The sequence below is a fragment of the Triturus cristatus genome, chromosome 2_2 (assembly GCF_964204655.1).
Source record: "Triturus cristatus chromosome 2_2, aTriCri1.1, whole genome shotgun sequence".
NCBI lineage: Eukaryota > Metazoa > Chordata > Amphibia > Caudata > Salamandridae > Triturus > Triturus cristatus.
Genome location: NC_140582.1, coordinates 1,237,324,758 through 1,237,341,927, shown reverse-complemented (window position 1 = coordinate 1,237,341,927; position 17,170 = coordinate 1,237,324,758).

Below are 17,170 nucleotides of genomic sequence, written 5' to 3'. Positions count from 1 at the left end.
GGGGAGCGGGACAGATTGGAGCGGAGTGAGGTAGATTGGAGGGGGGTTAAGGGGAGTGAGGTAAGTGGTGTGGAGTGGAGAGGCATAGAGTGGGTTGTCGTGGAGTGAGTGGCGTAAATTGGGGTGGTGTGGAGTGGCGTGGCTTGTAGTAGAGTGTCTTAGAGTGAAGGGTGTAGAGTGGAGTAGCATGTCGTAGAGTGGAGTGGGGTGTTGTGGAATGGTGTGGAGTGGCATAGAGTTGAACGTAGCCTAGTGTGGAGTATGCATGGTGTGGTACTGCACTGCCATTGCAGACAACACATTTTTTATTGAAATTACCATTACATTTGCACCTAAAACCCTTTACTTGCACACAAATGATAATGCATGCTGTCAGTCAGCAGAGGCCCAAGCCATGGCTCAGTGCCTACTGTCAGTCAGCAGAGGCCCAGGCCATGGCTCAGTGCCTGCTGTCAGTCAGCAGAGGCCCAGGCCATGGCTCAGTCAGTGATGTTAGTCAGCAGAGGCCAAGTACAAGGCTCCATGCATGCTCTCAGTCAGCAGAGCCATAGGCCATGTCTCAGTGCATCCTGTTAGTCAGCAGCGGTCCTGTGATGGCCGCCAGACCACTGCTCAGTGCATTCTGATAGTCAGCAGAGGTCATGAAGAGGACGCCCATGCCAAAGCTGAGTACATTCTGTTAGTCAGCAGCGGTCCTTCAGTGGTTGCCCAGGCCACGGCTTAGTTCATCCTGTTAGTCAGCAGAGGTCCTGCGGTGGACCCATGCCAAGGCTCAGTGCATCCTGTTAGTCAGCAGAGGTCCTGCGATGGATGTCCATGCCAAAGCTTAGTGCACCCTGTTATTCAGCAGAGGACCTGCGGTGGACCCATGCCAAGGCTCAGTGCATCCTGTTAGTCAGCAGAGGTCTTGCGGTGGTCGCCCAGACCACGGCTCAGTGCATCCTGTTATTCAGCAGAGGTCCTGTGGTGTTTGCCCAGGACAAGGCTCAGTGCATCCTGTTAGTCAGCAGAGGTCCTGCAGTGGTCGCCAAGACCAAGGCTCAGTGCATCCTGTTAGTCAGTAGAGGTACTGCGGTGGTCGCCAAGACCAAGGCTCAGTGCATTCTGTTAGTCAGCAGAGGTCCTGCAGTGGTCGCCCAGGCCAAGGCTCAGTGCATCCTGTTAGACAGCAGCGGTCCTGCGGTGGTCCCCCAGACCATGCCTTAGTGCATCCTGTTAGTCTTCAGAGGTCCTGCGGTGGTCGCCACGGCTCAGTGCATCCTGTTAGTCAACCAAGGTCCTGCAGTGGTCACCCAGACCAAGGCCCAGTGCATCCTGTTAGTCAGCAAGATCCTACGGTGGTCGTCCAGGCCACGGCTAAGTGCATCCTGTTAGTCAGCTGCCGTCATGCGGTGGTCGCCATGGCTCAGTGCATCCTGTTAGTTGGCAAAGGTTCTGCGGTGGATGCCCAGGCCAAGGCTCAGTGCATTCTGTTAGTCAGCGAGGTCCTGCGGTCGTCACCCAGGCCACTGCTCAGTGCTTCCTTTTAGTCAGCAGAGGTCCTGCAGTGGTCGCCAAGTCCAAGGCTCAGTGCATCCTGTTAGTCAACAGCGGTCCTGCGGTGGTCGTCCAGACCACAGCCCAGTGCGTACTGTCAGTCATCAGAAGCCCAGGAAAAGGCTCAGTGCATGCTCTCAGTCAGCAGAACCCCAGGCCATGGCTCAGTACATTCTGTTAGTCAGCAGCGGTCCTTCATTGGTTGCCCAGGCCACGGCTTAGTGCATCCTGTTAGTCACCAGAGGTCCTGCGGTGGACCCATGCCAATGCTCAGTGCATCCTGTTAAGCAGCAGAGGTCCTGCGGTGGACGTCCATGCCAAGGCTCACTGCATCCTATTATTCAGCAGAGGTCCTGCGGTGTTCGCCCATGCCAATGCTCAGTGCATTCTGTTAGTCAGCAGAGGTCCTGCGCTGGTCGCAAAGACCATGGCTAAGTGCATTCTGTTAGTCAGCAGAGGTCCTGCGGTGGTCACCCAGACAATGGCTCCCTGCATCCTTAGTCAGCAGCGGTCCTGCGGTGGTCGCCTAGTCTAAGGCTCAGTGCATCCTGTTAGTCAGCAGAGATCTTGCAGTAGTCGCCCAGGCCACGGCTCAGTGCATCCTGTTAGTCAGCAAAGGTTCTGTGGTGGACGTCCATGCCAAGGCTTAGTGTATCCTGTTAGCCAGCCGAGGTCCTGCGGTGGATGCCCATGCCACTGCTCAGTGCATCCTGTTAGTCAACCGAGGTCCTGCAGTGGTCACCCAGACCATGGCTCAGTGCACCCTGTTAGTCAGCACGGGCCCTCTGGTGGACCCATAACAAGGCTCATTACATCCTCTTAATCAGCAGAGGTCCTGCGGTGGTCGCCCAGGCCACGGCTCAGTGCATCCTGTTAGCCAGCAAAGGTTCTGTGGTGGACGTCAATGTCAAGGCTTAGTGCATCCTGTTAGTCAGCCAAGGTCCTGTGGTGGATGCCCATGCCATGGCTCAGTGCATCCTGTTAGTCAGCACAGGTCCTGTGGTGGTTGCCCGGGCCATGGATCAGTGCATCCTGTTAGTCAGCAAATACCCTGTGGCGGTTGCCTATTCTAAGGCTCAGTTCATCCTGTTAGTCAGCAGAGGTCCTGAGGTGGTCGCCCAGACCATGGCTCAGTGCATCCTGTTAGTCAGCACAGGTCCTGTGATGGTCGCCCAGGCCATGGATCAGTGCATCCTGTTAGTCAGCAAAGACCCTGTGGTGGTCACCTATTCTAAGGCTCAGTTCATCCTGTTAGTCAGCAGGGTCCTTCGGTGATCGCCGAGGACAGGGCTCAGTGCATCCTGTTGTTAGTCAGCAGAGGCACTGCGGTGAATGCCCAGCCCAAGGATCAGTGCATCCTGATAGTCTGCAGCGGTCCTGCGGTGGTTGCCCAGGCCACGGCTCAGTGCATCCTTTTAGCCAGCAGAGATCCTGCGGTGGTCACCCAGACCACGGCTCAGTGCATCCTGTTAGTCTGCAGCAGACCCACGGTGGTCGCCTTGTCTAAGGCTGAGTGCATCCTGTTAGTTAGCAGAGGCCCAGGCCCTGGCTCATTGCATCCTGTTAGTCAGCAGCGGTCCTGCAGTGGTTGCTCAGGCCACGGCTCAGTGCCTCCTGTTAGACAGCAGCGGTCCTGCGGTGGTCGCCCAGACCACAGTTTAGTGTATACTGTTAGTCAGTGAGGTCCTGTGGTGGTCGCCCAGAACACGCTCAGTGCATCCTGTTAGTCAACAAAGGTTCTGAGGTAGACGTCCATGCCAAGGTTTAGTGCATCCTGTTAGTCAGTTGAGGTGCTGCGGTGGTCGCCTAGTCTAAGGCTGAGTGCATCCTGTTAGTCAGCAAAGGTCCTGTGGTGGTCGCCTAGTCTGAGTGCATCATGTTAGTCAGCAGAGGCCCAAGCCCTGGCTCAGTGCATCCTGTTAGTCAGCAGCGGTCCTGCAGTGGTTGCCCAGGCCACGGCTCAGTGTATCCTGTTAGACACTAGCGATCCTGCTGTGGTCGCCTACTCTAAGGCTGAATGCATCTTGTTAGTCAGTAGATGCCCTGTGGTGGTCGATCAGACCACGGCTCAGTGCATCCTGTTAGTCAGCAGAGATCCTGCGGTGGTCGCCCAGGCCACGGCTCAATGCATCCAGATAGTCAACCAAGGGCCTGCGGTGGTCACCCAGGCCACGGCTCAGTGCTTCCTGTTAGTTAACTGAGGTCCTGGGTTGGTCTCCCAGGACAGGGCTCAGTGCACCCTGTTAGTCAGCAGAGGCCCAAGCCCTGGCTCAGTACATCCTGTTAGTCATCAGTGGTCCTGTGGTAGATGCCCAGGCCAAGGCTCAGTGCATCCTGTTAGTCAGCAAAGGCCCTTCGGTGGTCGCCTAGTCTAAGTCTAAGGCAAGAGGTGCTGGACATGCAACAATCTGCCTCCGCTGACGAACTAGACCCATGGTCTAGGAGGGAACACTGGATGATGAGGGCAGCTGGAGGAATAAAGATATGAGCAAATGGAGGTTACCCACAGCATACTTATACCCCTTGATTCACATGGCACATGGGCCGGCACATGTTGGTGCATCCTCAATGGCATAACAACTCATGCAAGTTTGGGATCATCCTGATATTGCCGGCACTGCTAAAAAGATAGTCCAGTCTTGTCTGGTCTATCTCGAGTATAATCCTGAAAAGGGAACGCAAACTCCAACAGGAGGGTTTGCGACACCAACTGCACCTTTTGAGGTCCTGCAAATGGATTACATTCAGTTTGAGCGCTGTAATAATCTAAAATATGACCTAGTAGTGGTTTGTGCCTTCAGTAAATGGGTGGAGACGTATGCTACGAAGGATAATACAGCTCTCACAACAGCAAAAGTTCTCCTAAAGGAGTTCTTTCCTCGTTTCGGCATTTGTCGGGTCCTATGGAGTGACAATGGGCCTCATTTCATTGGGCAAGTTGTAGAATATGTCATGAAAGGGTTGGGGATTAAAGAGAAATTTCATGCCGCTTTTCGCCCACAATCATCAGGCCTTGTAGAGTATTTACAACTACACCTTGAAATTGAAATTGGCTAAAATACAGGCTTCCTCGTCTTTGAAATGGCCTGATGCACTGTCCCTAGCCTTGCTTTCTATCAGATCGATAACACATACACGATCTGGCTTTACGCCATATGAAATTGTCTTTGGAAGGCCCATGAATATTTGGGGGGTTCCTAAGCCTCGACCTATACATGATGTTCCCCACATATTGATGAATGACTATTTGTCCCAGTTAACTGACAGCTTGTCTTCTATTTATCAGCAGGTGCGGGAAGCTCTTCCAGACAGGTCGCAGGGTGTGGGCCACGTTCTGCGGCTTGGCGATTTCGTGCTGACGAAATCGTTTCAACTGACAAATTCTTTGGCACCTCGGTGATGTGGCCTAGAGCAGGTCCTCCTTGCTACCAGAACTGCAGTGCGAGTGACCAACCTGAAGAATTGGGTCCTTGCCAGCCATGGGCAAAAAATTCTGCATGCCCTGGTGAGCCCAGCTGTGCTGACAGATCACTGCAACATCCTGGTCACCGAGAAAGGACGAGCAGCGTCACCTGAAGGGCCTGAGGAAGTCTTCCCGGACCACACGATTCCTGGTGCATCTAGATATCTACTTCGATCCAGAAAGAAAGACATTTCATTACAAAGAGAGACTGTTTGAGCCACCGTCCTGGGTGGACTGACTACAAAGGGGGGTAGCCTTTTAGTGACTACTTGTCTCAACGTTAGTGAAGAAACCAACCCCTGCCCAAGACCTAGGGCATCATCTGTTTTGTTGTTTGCCGACGAGATGAACATGCCTGAGGAGAAGAAATCGAATGCTGCAAAAGACTGTAGCAAATGCACAATGTTCATCACTGGACTAATTTTGACTGCTGTCATTATTTCTGTGATAATGTGGGTTGTGGAGGAAGTAACTCTGGCTCGAAACTTACTGCCTGCTACTACTCCTGTCCCCACAGAACATTATTACTTCACTCTTCCCTATCATGAGAAGAAGCATCGAATGTCATATCTCAATAACACTTTCATACTGTTAGGTCCCCTCATTGAGACAATCCCCCCTATGGATATGAAATCTTCAAAAACATACCTCGACCATCTGAAATCCGGCTCCGCAAGTGATGTTGCACCTCCCACCACTCTAAACCAGGTTTTCAACTCTGTTGCTCCAGTTATTCTGAATCTCATCAACGTCTCATTTTCCTCTGGGCTTGCTCCCTCCCCATGGAAACGGGCCATGGTCAGAGCTCTGCTAAAGAAACCTACCCTAGACCCTGAAGTTTTTGCCAACTATCGGCCGATTTCGCTCCTGCCAGGTATTGCGAAAATAAGCAAAAAGTATGTAAACTCCGTTCTCTCTGCTTTTTTGGAGGAGAATGAACGCCTCCACCCTTCCCAAACTGGTTTTAGACCTCAACAAGGCACGGAGACAGCCTTATTAGCAGTGGTTGAAGAAGCCAGAAAGATTCTGGATGTCGGTGGGTCCGTGGCTATTGTACTGCTTGACCTTAGCATGGCCTTCGACACAGTCAATCACCAACTATTGATTGCAAGACTCGGAGAGATAGGAGTCACAGGAACTCAACTCAAATGGCTTGAGTCTTTCCTGGTAGATAGGTCATTTCAGGATTTTGAGAACACAGGCATCTCTGAAAGGATGCCTTTGAGATGTGGGGTGCCTCAGGGCTCCTCCCTAAGCCCCACGCTCTTCAATATTTATCTGCACCCTCTGGCCGAGGTGGTTAAACCTTTTGGTGTTTGGATCATTTCCTACGCTGATGACACTCAGCTGATTGTGTCGCTAAATTATTTGGACAACACTAAGAGCAATTTAGCCAAATGCTTGGAAAGGGTCTCCGCGTGGATGGAGGGCTCTTTCCTAAAGCTGAATGCAGCCAAAACCGGGCTCATGTTTTTGGGTAAGACCACCAACATTAATACCAGCATACTCTGGCAAAATTGTCTGGGTGCCATGCCCCCCCTCCAAAGATCAAATAAAAAGTCTTGGGGTGTGGCTGGATCACAACCTGAATTTTAAGGAGCAGACGCATAGGGTGGCAGGTATCTGTTATGGCATCCTGAAAATGATTAGGAAAATTCTACCCCTTCTGCCCTTCAATGCTAGGAAACTATTGGTGCACGCCTTGATTCTCGCTCGGCTCGACTATGCCAATGTGCTTTACTTAGGCACTCCTTGCTCTAATATTAAACAATTGCAGACCGTCCAAAATTGTGCTGCACGACTCCTGATGCAGGCTCATAATCGGGAATCTGCTAAACCTCATATCATCTCTCTGAACTGGCTACCGGTCGCCGAAAGAATTCAGTTTAAGGCTTTTTGCATTTCCCATAAGTCGCTCTCGGCTAGGGCCCCACTGATACTTTGATCAATCATCTCTGCCTTCCTCCCAAAAAGATCACTGCGCTCCGAGAAGAAACATCTAGCAGCCATCCACAGAGTAAACCGTGTTCGGAGTGGTGGTCGTCTGTTTTCCCTCATTGCGGCGAAATGCTGGAATCAGCTGCCAGACCACATTCGGCTTGAGGCCAACTATCTTTCTTTCCGCAAGCTCCTGAAGACTCTGCTGTTCCCTTGAATCCTCGGCTTTGTTTCGGTTGATGACTCCGTCTCTAGCGCTGGGAGGCCTTTAGTAGCCAATGCGCTCTATAAGTGTAAATTCATTCATTCATACAAATGTTGCATCATACTCATAATGCTTCAAACACTACCAACTGCTGGGTATGTGGAATGATGCCATCCCGTCAGAAGAAGGGAGGAACATCTTTCATTCCCTTGCCATTCTCGCATAATGGCTCCTGCAGAGCCTGGTCCGCACCGTTGTGGGCCTCTGAAATTGCTAATATTACTCTAGCTGATGTAGGAGGACTTAATGCGCAGCTGAATAAGATTTGTTACCCCGATGAGGAAGGGGACCCGCAAGCCAAAGGAACTGTATGGGAAATGGAGGAGTATCGCAAAGGAAATTCCTCCACAAGATACGTTTTCCCCAACACTCGAACAGCCAAAGGTAATGGGCCTCTGTTATTGCTTTTACTAGAGCCCAAGCAAGTCTTTGTGTGAGCAGTTTTGGCAGTATCCCAGTGGGAAAAAGTGACTGTACTACAGTATTGAATATCACTGGAACGAACAATAGCAGTTTTCTTTCCTCACACAACACTTATTTCATTTGTGGAAGTAAAGGTTACCATCATCTATGAATTGGATGGTCTGGAATATGCTATGTGTCCTTCTGGCTTCCTCCTGTGTTCTTAGCACCTGCATTTTATCATAAAGATCAAAAATTGTTTAATGACATTTCCTTGAACCAATTCAAAAGTGCTATAAATGATGATGAAGTGGATCAAACAGACACTGCGTTACAGCAATATGTTGACTTTAATTTGGGACTCTTTTTCTTTCTTGGTGCGGCTTTGAACAGTAGGAAAATTAGACACTTGACCCGAGTGGTAGAGGCTGTGAGTAATCAAACAGCAATGGCTCTCAGAAATATTACTGAAGAACTTGAAATTACGAGAATTGTGACTTGGCAAAATAGAATTGTGCTAGATGTAATCTTAGTTGATCGTGGTGGAGTATGTCGCATTATTGGGAGTAGCTACTGCGTGTTTATTCCTGATCACGCCCCATCTGTCTATGGTGCCATTTCTAAAATGCATAAAATAGCCACTGAGATACATCAAGACTCAGTTAAATGGACTTGGACTGGATGGTTCTGGAACATATTTTCTTTATGGGGTCTGAAAATATTCATAATTATTGCAATTCTCTTCTCTTGTTGTTTATGTATTCAATGTGGGCCAATGCTCTGTTCCCTCTGTATTTCCACTTGTACTACTTGTTTACCATCTAAAACGAATGTCCAAAATGCAAATGCCCGTTTAGCAATAGAACGAGAAATCTATGAAATGATGTTAATTGACATTCATGATGTGTATCGAACCCCTTCGAAGAAATAAGAAAATGTCTCAGCTTATTCTAAAAGGGTCGTCTGTGGAAAACGTGTAATATTTTCGTTAGCATAAGCAAAGCCATTTTGGCTGTGGTGTCCATTTAGTTTCCTTCGCAATTCTTTTGTCCCCTACTGTTCGCCTTTTCACTCTGCTTGTTTCATCTATTTTAGTTGACCTCCTGACATGGCTAAGCAATGTACGTGCTGGAGGATTGTAGCTGCCAGTGCACCTGGTCTTAGATGTTATCTGTTGACCGTTTACTGCTGCCATAAGCATTCCTGCTCCCACTCCCTATTTGCTGACTACGTAGTCATCTATCTGCCCTTGTTTGCTGATAGCTATTTCTAAACTTGTTCATTCCATTTCTGTCCACATGCTTACATTGCAACAAAACCGTATAAAAAGGACGATGGTTTATGAATCCAGTGTACTTCCTCCTGCAGTGCTCAAGAGTGTTGTGTGGATGTGGTCCCACTCATGAGTGATTAATAAACTTGTTATTTTATTTCAACTCCAGTGCTGATCTCTATTTTGTTAGTCTTTGGACCCGTGGACGAGAGGGTGATTATGCACCAGTGTGCTCCCTTTTGGGTCCATTTACACAGTTGCCCAGGCCCCGGCTCAGTGCATCATGTTAGTCAGCAGAGGTCCTGCAGTAGACACCCAAGCCACCGCTCAGTGCATCTTGTTAGTCAGCAAAGAACCTGCGGTGGATGCTGTGAGAAAGTGGCTCTGTATATACTGTTCCCAAATAGGTACAGGGTGTACAGAGTCCACAGTCCCCAGAGGTTTGGCAGAGGCTAAAGTTAGATATAACCTTACTCTCTAAAGTGGTAGCTTGGTCGAGCAGTAAGGCAGTATCAGAGGACAGTGTAAAGCATTTGTTGCACACACTCAGCCAGCAAATGGTCACACACACTCAATAACTGAACTCTAGGCCAATGGTTTATGTATAAAAAATATATGCTTGTTTTATTTGAGAACCAACAATAGGTATTAAAATATACTTTCTCAGAATGAGATGGTTTATATAAATACTTTTGCAATATGCAATTGACTTTTGTAGAAAGTTACAAGTGGTTGCAATAGGCAACACAATTTTAAACACAATAATGCATTGAGTTCAATGGAAGTTTCAAGTTATTTGCAACAGATTACTTTTAGGATTACTTTTGGAATTCCAGGACTGGATCCTAGATTCAGTCCTGGGTCAGTACGTAGAATCAAGTGATAAAAGTCGACTTAATTACTGTGATGATTTTTAGACAATATTTTGCTATTTTAAAAGTTGACAATTAGAAAATATTTCATAGAAAACAGTCAATGATTCCCTATGGAAGAAAATGCAAGTTGCAGGTATAGTATGTTCTCGTTACTTTTGTAATCCAGTACTGGGTACCTAGACTCAGTACTGGGACCTTTATCCAAAACAGGTAAGCAATTACGTTTTCAGAAGTTATACAATTTTTAAAGAATATTTAAAGTTTGCAGAAATTGACACTTAGAAGAAATTCCACAGAAAAATAGTCAATGGTTTCCTATGGGAGAAAATTGGGTTACTGGTAAGTACAGTTGTAAGTATTTTTCAGAGTCAGTGCTGGGCACCAAGATCCAGCACTGGGAGCTCACCTAATAGCAGGTGTGTATTTTCGTTTTCGTTACTCAGCTGATTTTTGGTGAATATTTTAAGATTTGAAAACTCCACACTTAGAAGAAATTTCAGGAAAAAGCCAGTCAATGTTACCATGTGAAGAAAATTGAGTTATCGGTTTAAAGGTAAGTACTCGACTGGCAGAGTTAAGGTTCTGGGCATAGACTCAGGGGTCTCCCAGGGTCAGGTAGGTACAGTTGGTTCACCCTCAGCGGCACAAGGGCGGCCGGGTGCAGAGAGAGTTAGGCCCAATGTTATCCTATGAGAGGCAGGGGGACCTTGGTTGGTGGCTGCTGACTAGCAGGCCACGCGGCTGTGGGAGCTTGGCTCCTGGTCACTTACTCAGGGCAAGTGGGGAAGTAGGTAGATGTAGAGATTGCACTGCCAGGGCCACTCGGGCGGCTGGGTGCAGGGTGCTTTTGAGCCTTCGGGTGCTCAATTGATTTCAATGGGAAATCTCTGGTTTAGAAAAAGACTGCAAGCTCGGGGCGAAGATTCTTCAGGTGTCACCACCACTTCGAGAGGTAAGTTGGGTAGTTGGAGGATAGGTAGGTACCCCGGGATTGGGCACAGGGGGCCGTGGGGCGCCGGGTGCAGGGGTGCCTTTTGGTGTCGGAAATCTTACCCTCTGTTGTTCGCGATTGGGGGGCACCTGGTTCTGAGGCTGCATTCTTCTTCAGGAGTGTCGAGGGAGGTCCTTGGGTGCCGGACTCGGGGTCACAGTCGCCATGCGGTCGTCCTCGTGGTCTTTGTTCACTCCGGCACAGGCCAGGCTTGGCTGGTGTAGAGTGTACTGGGTTCGCGGTTCCGGGCTGCTGCCAGGGATTAGAAGTAGATTTTGAGTAGAGCCTCTACTCATGGGAGTCCCAGGGGACTTAGAGTCAAAAGGTAGCCAGGTCCTCCAGGGATTGTGAGGTTGCTGGCCACAAGAGATGCCAGGTTGGAGCAGGAGCCGGTTCGAGGGTCGACAGGCCGGTAGGGCTGGGGCCAAAGCAGTTGATGTCTTCCTCTTCTTAGCAGCTGCAGGGCAGGTCTTCTTTCTTCTAGCTCTTCTTCGGATTTCGGAATCTGGAATCTAGGGAAGGAAGATTCAGGGTGCCCCTAAATACTAGATTTAGGGGTGTTACAGGTAGGTAAAGGGCAGGGACCAATGGGTCCCTGTCCTGGGGTGGGTACACCCCCTATCCTGCCTCTCTCCTGTGGGAGGGGGGCAGTAGCCTAATCCTGATTGGGCAGGGCTCCCCTTCTTCAAGATGGCGAGAGCCCGGGATGTGCTTCACCTCGCCTCCCCCACCTGAGGGGTGGAGTTGGCAGACTGGCACATCCCCTGTCCTTATTTGGGGTTTCCAGCCAAGCTTCCCCCCAGAGTGGGGGGTTGCAGTGGCCTGGGGAAGCTCACAGAGGCGGCATGCCTTTGAAGCTTCCCCCTGCCCATCCTGGGGAGGAGATTTAGCACCTCGCCCAGGATGTGCTTTGTTGCAGACCCAGGAGAGCAGGGGCTCTCCCACCCAGGGGGCCAGCAACATGTCTGCTGTGTGGCAGCCTAGGCAGCCTCAGAACAGACGTGGATTGTAGGTTAGGTTTCAGGGGGCCTCTCTAAGATGCCCTCTGTGGTGCTTGGTACATTAAATCCCACACTGGCATCAGTGTGGATTTATTATGCTGAACAGTTTGATACCAAGCTTCTCAGTCTTCAGTGCTGCCATTATGGTGCTGTGGAGTTCATGTTTGACAAGCTCCCAGCACTATATACTCTTAGATGGCAGCACTGCACTTACAGGACCCGGGAATGGACCTGGGTACTGTAGGGGCACAGGGCTCCTGCCTCTGTGCCCACACCACTGGCATAGGGCACCCAGCTAGAGGGGTGGCTGATGTATGCCAGGGCAGTGTAGGTTGTGGGCATGGCACACAGGGATGTGTGCCATGTCGTCTCTCGATTTTGTCTTGTACCCAGACACTCAGCCTGCCAGGCAGTGTGTGTGTGTGTTAGGGTGCAGGGCCTCTAAGGGTGGCACAATGGGTGCTGCAGCCCTTAGAGGCCTTCCCTGGTCACAAGGCCCTGGGTACCTAGGGTACCACTTACCAGGGGCTGACATGTGGCCAGGGTTTGCCAATTTGGTTTTGAGGTTTCTGTTTAGGGAAGGAACATAGGCCCTGGGCACCTGATTGGCAGGAGTCCAGGGCACACTCAGTCAAAGTACATTCAGCAATTCAGCAAAAAGTGGGGGCGTACCATGCAAGAAAGATGGCACTTTCTCACAGATGCCCAGGCCAAGGCTCAGTGCATCCTGATAGTCCGCAGCGGTCCTGTGGTGGTTGCCCAGGCCACGGCTCAGTGCATCCTTTTAGTCAGCAGCGGTCCTGCAGTGGTCACCCAGACCATGGCTCAGTGCATTCTGTTAGTCAGAAGAGGTCCTGCAGTGGTCACCCGGGCCACGGCTTAGTGCATCCTGTTAGTCAGCCATGGTCCTGCGGTGGTCACCCAAAACACGGCTCAGTGCATCCTGTTAGTCAGCAGAGGCCCAAGCCCTGGCTCAGTGCATCCTGTTAGTCAGCAGTGGTCCTGTGAAAGACACCCAGGCCACGGCTCAGTGCATCCTGTTATTCAGTAAAGGCCCTACGGTAGTTGCCTAGTCTAAGGCTGAGTGCATCCTATTAGTCAGCAGTGGCCCTGCGGTGGTCACCCAGACCACGTCTCAGTGCATCCTGTTAGACAGCAGAGGTCCTGCTGTGGACCCATTCCAAGGTTCAGTGCATCCTGTTAGTCAGCAAAGGTCCTGCGGTGGTCACCACGGCTCAGTGCATCCTGTTTGTCTGCAGAGGTCCGGTGGTGATCGCCCAGACCACAGCTCAGTGCATCTTGTTAGTCAGTTGCGGTCCTACGGTGGTCGCCCAGGCCATGGCTCAATGCATCCTCTTCGTCAGCAGAGGTCCTGTGGTAGACGCCCATGCCACGGCTCAGTGCATCCTGTTAGTCTGCAAAGGCCAAGCGGTGGATGCCCAGGCCAAGGCTCAGTGCATCCTGATAGTCTGCAGCAGTCCTGAAGTGGTCGCCCAGACCATGGCTCAGTGCATTCTGTTAGTCAGCAGAGGTCCTGCGGTGGTCGCCCGGGCCACCACTCAGTGCATCCTGTTAGTCAGCTGAGGTCCTGCTGTGGTCGCCCAGACCACGGCTCGGTGCATCCTGTTAGTCAACCGAGGTCCTGCGGTGGTCGCCCAGGCCACGGCTCAGTGCATCATGATAGTCAGCAGAGGTCCTGCGGTAGACGCCCAGGCCAAGGCTCAGTGCATACTGTTAGTCAGAAAAAGCCCTGCGGTGGATGCCAAGGCCAAGGCTCAGTGCATCCTGATAGTCTACATCAGTCCTGCGGTGGTTGCCCAGGCCACGGCTCAGTGCATCCTTTTAGTCAGGAGCGGTCCTGCGGTGGTCACCCAGGCCACGGCTTAGTGCATCCTGTTAGTCAACCGACATCCTGCGGTGGCCGCCCAGGACAGGGCTCAGTGCACCCTGTTAGTCAGCAGAGGCCCATGCCCTGGCTCAGTGCATCCTGCTAGTCAGCAGTGGTCCTGTGGTAGACACCAAGGCCAGGGCTCAGTGCATCCTGTTAGTGAGCAAAGTCCCTGCGGTGGTCGCCTAGTCTAAGGCTGAGTGCAACCTGTTATTCAGCAGAGGTCCTGCTGTGGTCGCAAAGGACAAGGCTCAGTGCATCCTGTTAGTCAGCAGTGGTCCTGCGGTTGTCATCCAGACCACGGCACAGTGCATACTGTTATTCAGCAGAGGTCCTGCATTGGTCGCCACACCTCAGCGTATACTGTTAGTCAGCAGAGGTCCTGTGGTAGACGCCCAGGCCACGACTCAGTACATCATGTTAGTCAGCAGAGGTCCTGCGGTGGTTGCCTAGACCACGGCTCAGTTCATCCTGTTAGTCAGCTGCGGATCTGCGGTGGTCGCCATGGCTCAGTGCATCCTGTTAGTCAGCAGAGGTCAAGTGGTGGTCGCCCAGACAAAGGCTCAGTGCATCCTGTTAATCAGCGAGATCCTGCGGTGGTCGCTCAGACCACAGCTCAGTGCATCCCGTTAGTCAGCAGAGGTCCTGTGGTGGTCACCCAGACCAAGGCTCAGTGCATCCTGTTAGTCAGCAGCGGTCCTGCGGTGCTTGCCCGGGCAACGGCTCAGTGCCTCCTGTTAGTCAGCTGAGGTCCTGCGGTGGTCGCTCAAAACACGGCTCAGTGCATCCTGTTAGTCAGCAGAGGTCCTGTGTTGGTCAACCAGACCACGGCTCAGTGTATACTGTTAGTCAGCAGAGGTCCTGTGGTAGTTGCCCAGACCACGGCTCAGTGTATACTGTTAGTCAGCAGAGGTCCTGTGGTGGCTGCCCAGACAACGGCTCAGTGTATACTGTTAGTCAGCAGAGGTCCTGTGGTAGTCGCCCAGACAACGGCTCAGTGTATACTGTTAGTCAGCAGAGGTCCTGTGGTGGTCGCCACACCTCAGTGTATACTGTTAGTGAGCAGAGGTCCTGTGGTGGTCACCCAGACCACGGCTCAGTGTCTACTGTTAGTCAGCGGAGGTCCTGTGGTGGTCACTCAGACCATAGGTCAGTGTATACTGTTAGTCAGCATAGGTCCTGTGGTGGTCGCCACGGCTCAGTGTATACTGTTAGTCAGCAGAAGTCCTGTGGTGGTCACCCAGACCACGGGTCAGTGTATACTGTTAGTCAGCAGAGGTCCTGTGGAGGTCGACCAGACCACGGCTCAGTGTCTACTGTTAGTCAGCAGAGGTCCTGCGGTGGTCGCCTGGACCATGGCTTAGTGCAACCTGTTAGTTAGCCGAGGTCCTGCGGTGGTCACCTAAAACAGGGCTCAGTGCATCCTGTTAGTCAGCAGTGGTCCTGTGGTGGTCACCCAGACCACGGCTCAGTGTATACTGTTAGTCAGCAGAGGTCCTGCGGTGGTCACCCAGGCCACAGCTCAGTGCATCAAGTTAGTGAGAAAAGTCTCTGCGGTCGTCGCCTAGTCTAAGGCTGAGTGCATCCTGTTATTCAGCAGAGGTCCTGCGGTTGTTGCCTAGGCCACGGCTCAGTGCATCCTGTTAGTCAACCGAGGTCCTGCGATGGTCGCCCAGGCACGACTCAGTGGATCCTGTTAGTCAACCGAGGTCCTGCTGTGGTCGGCCAGGACAGGGCTCAGTGCACCCTGTTAGTCAGCAGAGGCCCATACCCTGGCTCAGTACATCCTGCTAGTCAGCAGTGGTCCGGTAGCAGACACCAAGGCCATGGCTCAGTGCATCCAGTTAGTGAGGAAAGGCCCTGCGGTGGTCGCCTAGTCTAAGGCTGAGTGCATCCTGTCAGTCAACAGTGGTCCTCCAGGGGTCGCCCAGACCACGGCTCAGTGCATCCTGTTATTCAGCAGAGGTCCTACGGTGTATGCCACTGCTCAGTGTATACTGTTAGTCAGCAGAGGTCCTGAGGTAGATGCCCAGGCCACGACTCAGCGCATAAAGTTAGTCAGAAGAGGTCCGACGATGGTCGCCTAGACCATGGCTCAGTGTATACTGTTAGTCAGCAGAGGGCCTGTGGTGGTCCCCAAGAACACAGCTCAGTGCATCCTGTTAGTCAGCAGCGGTCCTGCAGTGGTCGCCACAGCTCAGTGCATCCTGTTAGTCAGCAGAGGTTCTGTGGTGGTAGCCCACACCACGGCTCAGTGCATCCTGTTAGTCAGCGAGGTCCTGCGGTGGTCGCTCACATCACGGCTCAGTGCATCCTTTTAGTCAGCAGCGGTCCTGCGGTGGACGCCCAGGCCATGGCTTACTGCATCCTATTAGTCAGCAGAGGTCAAGTGGTGGTCACCCAGACCAAGGCTCAGTGCATCCTGTTCGTGAGCAGCGGTCCTGCGGTGCTCGCCCGGGCAACGGCTCAGTGCATCCTGTTAGTCAACCGAGGTCCTGCAATGGTTGCCCAGGCACGGCGCAGTGGATCCTGTTAGTCAACCGAGGTCCTGCAGTGGTCGCCCAGGATAGGGCACAGTGCACCCTGTTAGCCAGCAGAGGCCCATGCCCTGGCTCAGTGCATCCTGCTAGTCAGCAGTGGTTCTGTGGTAGACACCCAGGCCACGGCTCAGTGCATCGAGTTAGTGAGAAAAGTCCCTGTGGTGGTCGCCTAGTCTAAGTCTGAGTGCATCCTGTTATTCAGCAGAGGTCCTGCGGTGGTTGCCTAGGCCATGGCTCAGTGCATCCTGTTAGTCAACCGAGGTCCTGCGGTGGTCGGCAAGGACAGGGCTCAGTGCACCCTGTTAGTCAGCAGAGGCCCATACCCTGGCTCAGTGCATCCTGTTAGTCAGCAGCGGTCCTGCGGTGGTCGCCCAGACCACGACTCAGTGCATCCTGTTATTCAGCAGAGGTCTTGCGGTGGTTGCCACGGCTCAGTGTATACTGTTAGTCAGCAGAGGTCCTGAGGTAGATGCCCGGGCCACGACTCAGTGCATAAAGTTAGTCAGAAGAGGTCCGACGGTGGTCGCCTAGACCATGGCTCAGTGTATACAGTTAGTCAGCAGAGGTCCTATGGTGGTCGCCAAGAACACAGCTCAGTGCATCCTGTTAGTCAGAAGCGGTCATGCTGTGGTTGCCACGGCTCAGTGTATACTGTTAGTCAGCAGAGGTCCTGCGGTAGATGCCCAGGCCACGACTCAGTGCATCATGTGAGTCAGAAGAGGTCCGACGGTGGTCGCCTAGACCACGGCTCAGTGTATACTGTTAGTCAGCAGAGGTCCTGTGGTGGTCGCCAAGAACACGGTTCAGTGCATCCTGATAGTCAGCAGCTGTCCAGCAGTGGTCGTCACAGCTCAGTGCATCCTGTTAGTCAGCAGAGGGCCTGTGGTGGTACCCCACACCACGGCTCAGTGCATCCTGTTAGTCAGCGAGGTCCTGCGGTGGTTGCCCAGGCCATGGCTCAGGGCATCCTTTTAGTCAGCAGTGGTCATGCGGTGGAC